Source organism: Phyllobates terribilis, unplaced genomic scaffold, assembly GCF_046119375.1.
Source record: "Phyllobates terribilis strain yellow unplaced genomic scaffold, ASM4611937v1 Scaffold_2__4_contigs__length_985480577, whole genome shotgun sequence".
In the NCBI taxonomy this organism is placed as follows: domain Eukaryota; kingdom Metazoa; phylum Chordata; class Amphibia; order Anura; family Dendrobatidae; genus Phyllobates; species Phyllobates terribilis.
In genome coordinates this window covers 621,115,658-621,124,649 of record NW_027362762.1, presented here as the reverse complement: position 1 = coordinate 621,124,649, position 8,992 = coordinate 621,115,658, and positions in this window count along the sequence as shown.

The window sequence follows — 8,992 nt, the reverse complement described above, 5'->3', positions numbered from 1 at the left end:
GATCTCGTCCCCCGTGAGGGCCATTTTCAGCTGGTGGAAGGACTCATCTTCCAGCCTGTCCCATTTGAACGGCGGCTTCTGTTTTTTGGCCTTTCTGGACTGGCCTATCAGGAGGTTCTGCATGGGTGCCGCCATCTTGGTGAAGCCTGGAATAAATCTTCGATAGTAGCCTACCAACCCGAGGAACTGCCGCACTTCCTTTACGGTGGAGGGTCTTGGCCAGTCCTTGATTACTGTGATTTTATCGCGGTCTGGAGCTACACTCTCAGAGCTCACCACGTGCCCCAGGTACTGTACCTTGGGCTTCATCAGATGACATTTTGAGGGCTTCACCTTTAGACCAAAGCCAGCCAGGGCGTCAAACACTTCCTCTAGGTGCTTCAGATGGACCTCATACGTTTGGGAGTATACAATGACGTCATCCAGGTACAGCAGGACCGTCTCAAAATTCTTATGTCCCAGACAGCACTCCATCAACCGCTGGAAGGTTCCTGGGGCGTTGCAGAGCCCGAATGGCATGCAGTTGAACTCGCTGAGGCCCATCGGGGTGGTGAATGCGGTCTTTTCCTTATCCGCCTCTGCTACAGGAACCTGCCAATACCCACTAGTAAGATCCAAAGTAGAGAAATAGTTAGCAGATTTTAATGCAGCTAGTGACTCCTCTATCCTGGGTAGCGGGTAGTCTACACACATTCTCATAGTGCCATCCTTTTTCTTTACAAGAACTAATGGAGCTGCCCAGGGTCTACAACTGTCTCTTATTATCCCAGCCTCCTTCATTTCTCGCAACATCCCTTTGGCATTTTGGTAGTGTGCAGTTGGTACAGGCCGATACCTTTCTTTAATGGGTGGATGGTCTCCCGTGGGGATATGTTGTTGAACCCCTTTTACCTGCCCGAAATCAAGTGGATGTTTACTGAAGACCCTTTCGTATTCCTGTACCACCCGATACACTCCTTGTTTTCGGTGTGGAGGGGTGCAGTCAGTGCCCACATGCAGCTTCTGACACCAGTCCTCCATTTGTCCTTTGGAGCCGTTATCCTCCGCCTGCTGGGATGGAAGCGAGGGTTCCACTGTCTTTATAGATTTCTGGTTGACAGTGAACAGTTTGGCTAGGGTGGCATACCGGGGCAAATGGACTTCTCTCTCCCCAATGTTTAGGATGCGGACGGGTACCCTTCCTTGGCGGACATAAACCACCCCCCGGGCTGTCAAAATGGTGGGCCTACTGTCAGAGTAGACGGGCTCTACCAAGGCCTGGTAATCTTTACCCCTTAGACCAATAGCTGCCCGGCACCATATCATCATTTCACTTTTTGGGGGCATGGCGATTGGGAATGGGTCACTCATCCTAACACTACCAATTTCACCACCAGACAGTTCTACCTGCTGTCTTTTCATCAGGGCTCGGATCTCCCTCTGTAGAACCCGCTGCTGGCTGGAACTGGCGGTTTCCGCAACCTGCTGCAATAAGACAATTATCTCTGCAAGACAATTTTCGATGACATTAGTGCCCAAGGTTATCATGGGATGACTTTCTCGGCGATCAATGTCGACAATAATCAGTCCCTGTGCTGGCAGTTCAACCTTGCCAACCTTTATGGTCACTTCTTTGAACCCCACCTGAAGTACGGGTTGACCATTGCTGGCATAAATGCTCGTGTTCATCTGGACGGCGGGTGATGTCAGAGTCAGTCCAGTACCGTTTGAACAGAATGTAGGGGATGGTGGTCACCTGGGATCCAGTGTCCAGCAACGCGCTCATTGGAAAGCCGTCCAGCACTACAGGTAGGACCGGTCATCCTCCCACATATTTGTCTCGGCAGCTTGATGGGCCTGGTGGTCTTATGCCTGGGGGTTGGCCCTCTGCCCCAGGTTTTGCTCGTTTAAATGACAGTACCTTGCATAATGTCCTGGCTGGTTGCAGCGGCGGCAGATGGGTTGTCCGTCCTGGTCGTAGCTGTCGCTGTTCCTCCCTCTGGATGATGGAATCCTCTTCTGTCGGCGCCACGGGACGCCCTCCGGACTGGAAGCCAGCGGGATCTTTCCTTTGGGAGACACCTGCAAGGACTGTACAGTTTTGGTTAGCACAGCTACACTTTTGGTTGACCCTTGGACCTGATGGTGCAGATCTGTAGACTGGGCATTGTCTAGAGTCTGCGCATCAGCTCCTACAGGCTCCAGGGAAAAGGGTGCCACCTCCTGGTGGTATGTGATAGCTGGGCGCCGATGAGCTGTAGCGCCACCTGGTGCTGGTTCCCATAGCACCCGGATGGCCTTGTCCTTAAACTGAGCAAAGTCCAAATCATTGTTTTGCAGGGCCATTATGCGCAGCTGGGTTCGGTGGGTGCTGGACAGTAAACCCTCAATAAATTGTTCGGTTAACAGTCTGTTTTCATCTCGCACACTGTCAGGGTCTACCTGTTTGATAGCCCTCAGCGCCTCCTGCAGGTTTAAAGCATAGTCCCATAACTGTCCTGTGCCCGTTGTTTGCACCCATAGAACTTCATCTTTATCTCTGCGGTGGTGCGGGTGTCAAAAGTGTCATTTAGGCGGGTCAGTATCTCCTTTACAGTCCCTTTTTCTCTGGCTGACCAGGATTTTACCTCTCTCTTGGCTGCACCAATCAACTGGCCTATAAGGATGCTCACTTTCTGCTCCTCGGACAGGGGATATACCTTAAACAGGCTGCTTAGTCTCTCTTTGAAGTCACTCAGGGTGTGCGACTCTCCTGAGTACTGGGGTAGCCACGCCGCTCCCGGGATATAGGGCATTGTGAATGGCATCACTGCGGCAGTGGCCGCGCTGGCAGTGGAAGTTCCCTCCATATCTGGCGTCTTCCTCCCCCCTACTGAACCGTGGCTTACCTTCCTTCTCTTTTCCTCCGTAGGCCGCAGTTCCGCAGGCGATGGTCTCCTTGTAGGACCTGGCGTCGCACGCGTCTGACTTTAGCGCTCGCTGGGGCTTCTTCCAGGACCTGGCGTTGCGTCAGCGCGTGGGGCGGGTCTTTAGACTTCGCGCGTTTCCAGCGGTTCCGCCCCTCTTCTTCCCGCGCAGCGACCCGAAAATGGCGGACGATGGCAGGAAAACGGCAGCAGATGGCGGAAAAACTTCACCACGGTATGCGACACAGTCTGTGAAGGCGCGCAGTACCCGGTGGTAGCGGGCACGTAATCCTGCCGACTACGCCAAAGTTGATGCGCCCCCTCGGCCGTGGGGGATACCCGGAGTCGGGCCTTGTAGATGCTGGCGGTTGTAGTCACCGTGGCGGTGACCCTGTCCGTGACCCAGGGCGGTCAAACCAGGGTAGTCTATGTGTATCTGGTTTGAATAGTCTGACTACGCCACCTGTGGAATGCGGTTATTGGGAACCGCCACTGCGGAGCAGTCCACTGAAGCTGGTGATATGTGCAGCAAGGTAGTGTAACTCCCCATAGGAAGAGTGTAGCTTCAGGGCAGCTTGAGTGGATGATGGTGGTGATAGTACCTGGATCAGTAATGATGACACGGAGTCTTTGCAGTGCAGTCCTAGGGTCTTTACTGGTGGTAATTATATAGGCCCAATGGGAGTGCTTGCTAGGGATGAGGGCCTGGCAGTCTGGGAGCAATCCTAGAATTCCCCTGGCCAGGTGGATTTGTAGGCCTGCCGTTCTGACTGTACTCTTTTGGCTATCCCGCTTATAGTCGTGTTGTAGCCCACATCCCTGAGTGTGACGTGCTGCTCACCCGTATGGCTGGCGACTCGGATCCCGTGTATTGCTCGCTCCTCTGTGGCGGTACTGGTCTTTTCGTGTGGCTGAGCCTCCGGGCTTCTGTTGGGCCAGGAGACCTGAATTCCCCTGCCCTGCGGTATCTGCTGCTGGGCTTGAAGGGTCCCACAGCCTCGGACCCCGGTGTCCTGTTCTCTGTACGTACTCTGGCTAGGACAAACTCTGCCAGCTCCAGTCCTCAGCTCCTTGCTTCTTAGTGTCCTATCTGACTCCTGACACTGAACGAACTAACCCCACCTCCAGACCCAGTTATAAAGGGCAGGATCCTCCCCTCTCTGGTTTTGAGCAGCAGGTGTTGCATGTTGTGTGTTCCTGACTAGGAAACCCCTGTTTTGCTCCCAGACATGGTATTACTACCACTGTGGCAACCAGACCCCCTGGGGTGCCACAGTGCTATACCAGCGTGCCCTAATAGCCTGGTGTAGAGAATCATAACAGTCTGGTGCCACGTACTCATGTGCCAACTGCTGCATCTTTCTGCAGTGTGCAGACTGGCAGGGGTGAGAAGTGGGTGGAATATGATGTGGGGGATGATGAGGTCCTAGACCTCATATGGATTAAAAGCCATCAATGTTATGTGCGCAGTTCAGAGGAAGAGGAGGTGGTCATGCTGCACAGCAAAAGAGCTCAAAGCCAGCTCAAAGGAGTTCCCTGGTGTGGTATTTCTTCAGGCAACGTGCTGACGACAAGAGACTGATGGTTTGCACACTGTGCAGTCAGAGCCTGAAGCAAGGTATAAAGTTAAAACCAGAAGTTTACATACACTATTGACGCGCCCCCAGGGAAGTGGGGCACTCGGCAGCCGGGCCTCTATGGATGCCGGTGGGGGATATCACGGTGGCTGGCCCGGCCCGTGACCCAGGGCGGTCAAACAAAAAGGGGGGTTATTTATAGGGGATTTGGAATTGTTCGTGACTAGTGTTGAGCATTCCGATACTGAAATATCGGGTATCGGCCGATATTCGCGGTATCGGAATTCCGATACTTAATTCCGATACTTTTACAATATCGAATACCGGAATCGGAAGTTCCCATAATGCCTGTGCTCTGCAGTGTCTCTGAAGGATGACAAGCTGGGTGGCAGTGCTCAGCTGAGATCCAGCCTGTCATCAGAATGCCATCCCAGCGTGGGAGAATTCTCCTGATTGTTTAAAAGCCGGCGGGCGGTAAAAAGCCGCCGGCTTTTAAACAATCACACGGCCCCATACTGCTTCCCGGCAGCCTCCCACCCCGATCCTCCGCTCCCCTCGCCACCTCCAATCCCAATCGTAAGTTAGGACCGGGCGGGGAGCACAGCACCAAGGAGCGGGGAGCGAAGGACCCGGGCGGGGAAGCTGGCAGTGAAAAGACTTCACCGCCGGCTTTCCCGTTCTGTGCTGCGCTTTCCCGCCGGTTATTTCAAATGAACAGCTGAGGTATCAGGTGATGCCGATCAGCTGTTCATTTGAAGTAGCCGTGCTGCCCTCAGAGGGTTCATGTGAGTTCATGCTTGACTGCATTGCATGAACTCACATGAACTTTCCCACGGCCACACAAGTCAGCCTCACCTCCCAGACCATCAGCCCGTCATGATTGGTGTGTGTGGGTGTCTGTGCGATGTCTGCGGGTGTGCGCGATGTCTGCGGGTGTGCGCGGTGTCTGTGTGATGTCTGCGAGTGTGTGCGGGTGTGCGCTGTGTCTGTGCGATGTCTGCGGGTGTGTGCGTGCAGGCAGACATAGGCTGATGTGACACTACTACTCCCATCGGCCTATGTCTGTCCCCCGTCCACTCGTGCCTGCCGGATCAGCTCAATGGGAGCAGTAGTTCCCATCAGCCTGATCCTGCTATTTAAATTGCCCTACTGTGTCCCCAATAAATGTTAAATACATGTCATTGGTGGCCAGTGGTTACCTACAATAAATTAGTTCATACATTACCTGTCCCCGCCGATCGCCACCTAAAATAAAGTAAAAAATAAAAAACTACACCTATACTCACCTAGACACCTAATTCCCCGAAGCCATCGATCTCCTGTAATAAAATATAAAATAATAAACCACAACCTTATCCTTACCCCTCCGTAGTAGTCCACGAGTGTCCCACGATGATCTCCAGTTTAGAGCAGCCACATAGAATGTGACCGCTCTGAACCGCTGCCGCCGCTAGAATGATGGGGCCGTAAAGCAGCCCCGTCATTGCATAAGCGGGTTCACTGGAGTTCAGGCAGCGCTGCTCCGGTCAGCTCCTTTACGGCCCTGCTGTATCGTGAGAAATTCCCACGGTACAGCAGTGCCGTAAAGGAGGTCTCCGGAGCAGCGCTGACTGAATGCACTCCGGTGACCTCAGTCAGTGGCTCCCGCTGCCGGGAGCGGACGTGTTCCCGGCAGCGTGAGCTAACAGCAGCCATGCACAGCTGTCACCATCTCCAGATGTGACAGCTGTGCATGGGAGATCAGCGCAGGAACGTGGACAGGTAACTATTTTTTTTTTTTTAGTAAACTAAGAATTAAATAAAATGGTGTGTTTTATTTCAAATAAATTATTTTTTTCTGGGTGTAGTGTGTGTTTTTTCTTTTTAACACTTTGTAGGTTAGTAATGGGGGTGTCTTATAGACGCCCATCATTACTAACCTGGGCTTCATGGCAGCTGGCGCTGACATGAACCCCAGCCCTATTACCCCCTGCCACCGCACCAGGGCAGCGTGGAAGAGCGAGGCTAAGTGCCAGAGTTGGCGCATCCTATGGATGCGCCATTTCTGGGGCGGCTGACGGCTGGTGTTTCTAGCCTGGGAGGGGGCCAATATTCATGGCACCCTTCCTGGGCTATTAATATCAGCCCCCAGCTGTCTGCCTAGCCTTTGCTAGCTATTAAAATAGGGGGGACCCCACGTCATTTTTTGGGGGGGGTCCCCCATTTTAATAGCTAGTAAAGGCTATGTATTCAGCTGGGGGCTGATATTAGTAGCCTGGGGAGCTCCGTGGGTATTACCCCCTTCTCAGGCTTCAAACATCTGCCCCAGCTGTCTGCTTAACCTCCGCTAGAGACTAAAATTATGGGGGATCCCATGCCAATTTTTTTTTTAAATAAATCCTTTATTTTAACACTAAATGACATTTGAGGAGTTAATAAAGATGCAGTCCCTAAATTATTATTTATTTTTTAATTAATTTTTCCCAAAAATTTTGACGTGGGCTTTGCTATATTTTTGTATGCCAGCCAGGTACAGCATCCAGCTTCTATGAACACGCCATTTTCCGGGGTGGCTGCGGACTGCAATTTGCAGCGGGGGGGGGGGCCCAGAAAGCTTGGGCCTCCCTGCGCTGCAGATTCCATCCCCCAGCTGCCTAGTTGTACCTGGCTGGACACAAAAATAGGGAGAAGCCCCACGTATTTTTTTTTTAAATTATTTCATGAAATTCATGAAATAATAAAGAAAAAAAGGGCTTCCCTATATTGTTGTGTCCGGCCAGGTACAAATAGGCAGCTGGTGGTTGGGGGCAGCCCGTTCCTGCCTGCTGTACCTGGCTGGACCCAAATATAGTGCGAAGCCCCACGTCAATTTTTTTTAAATTATTTCAGGAAATTCATGAAATAATTAAAAAAAAATTGATGTGGGGCTTCGCCCTATATTTGTGTCCAGCCAGGTACAGCAGGCAGGAACGGGCTGCCCACAACCACCAGCTGCCTATTTGTACCTGGCCGGACACAACAATATAGGGAAGCCCTTTTTTTAAAAAAATATTTCATGAAATAATTAAAAAAAAATTGACGTGGAGCTTCGCACTATATTTGGGTCCAGCCAGGTACAGCAGGCAGGAACGGGCTGCCCCCAACCACCAGCTGCCTATTTGTACCTGACCGGACACAACAATATAGGGAAGCCCTTTTTTTCTTAATTATTTCATGAATTTCATGAAATAATTAAAAAAAAAAATACGTGGAGCTTCGCCCTATTTTTGTGTCCAGCCAGGTACAACTAGGCAGCTGGGGGCTGGAATCCGCAGCGCTGGGAGACCCAAGCTTTCTGGGCCCCACCCACTGCAAATTGCAGTCCGCAGCCGCCCCGGAAAATGGCGCGTTCATAGAAGCGCCATCTTCTGGCGCTGTACCCAACTCATCCAGGGCCCTGGTGCGGTGGCTCACTGGGTAATAAAGGGGTTAAGGCCAGCTTGGCATTATCAGCTGGCCCTAAGCCCGAAATTCATGGGGTCACGCCAATATTACACATGACCACCATGAATTTCTAGTAAAGTATTTAAAAAAAACACAACATCCAGAATAAAGTCCTTTAATTGAAATAAAGACACAATTCTTTATTGTTCTAAATTAAACCATACTTACCATCACGCCCATTCCAGCTGAAGCCAACGATCTCCTGCAATAAAAGAAAAATAATAAACCAACCTCATCCTTACCTTTCCATGGTTCCCACGACAGCTTCAGCTCTGCTACATCGAGATGACAGGCTGGACCGCAGCAGAACGCTGCCATCCAGCCTGTCATCCCGCAGACACTGAGAAGCGCAGGCATGCTTGCGCTCCTCAGTGTCTCTCTGTGACGGCATCCAGATGAGCCAAGGTCATGTCCAATGAACTCGGCTCACCTCATGCACGTCACTGACAGCGTGGGAAAATTCTCACGCTGAAGCGCTGAGTGCAGGAGAATTCTCCCACGCTGTCAGTGACGTGCATGAGGTGAGCTGAGTTCATTGGACATGACCTCACCTCATGCACGTCACTGACAGCGTGGGAGAATTCTCCTGCACTCAGCGCTTCAGCGTGAGAATTTTCCCACGCTGTCAGTGACGTGCCTGAGGTGAGCTGAGTTCATTAGACATGACCTCGGCTCATCTGGATGCCGTCACAGAGAGACACTGAGGAGCTCAAGCATGCCTGCGCTTCTCAGTGTCTGCGGGATGACAGGCTGGATGGCAGCGTTCTGCTGCGGTCCAGCCTGTCATCTCGATGTAGCAGAGCTGGAGCCATCGTGGGAACCATGGAAAGGTAAGGATGAGGTTGCTTTATTAATTTTCTTTTATTGCAGGAGATCGTTGGCTTCAGCTGGAATGGGCGTGATGGTAAGTATGGTTTAATTTAGAACAATAAAGAATTATGTGTTTATTTCAATTAAAGGACTTTATTCTGGGTGCTTGTGTTTTTTTTTAAACTTTGACTATGGGGTTAGTAATGGGGGTGTCTTATAGACGCCTCTCCATTACTAACCTGGGCTTGATGTCAGCTG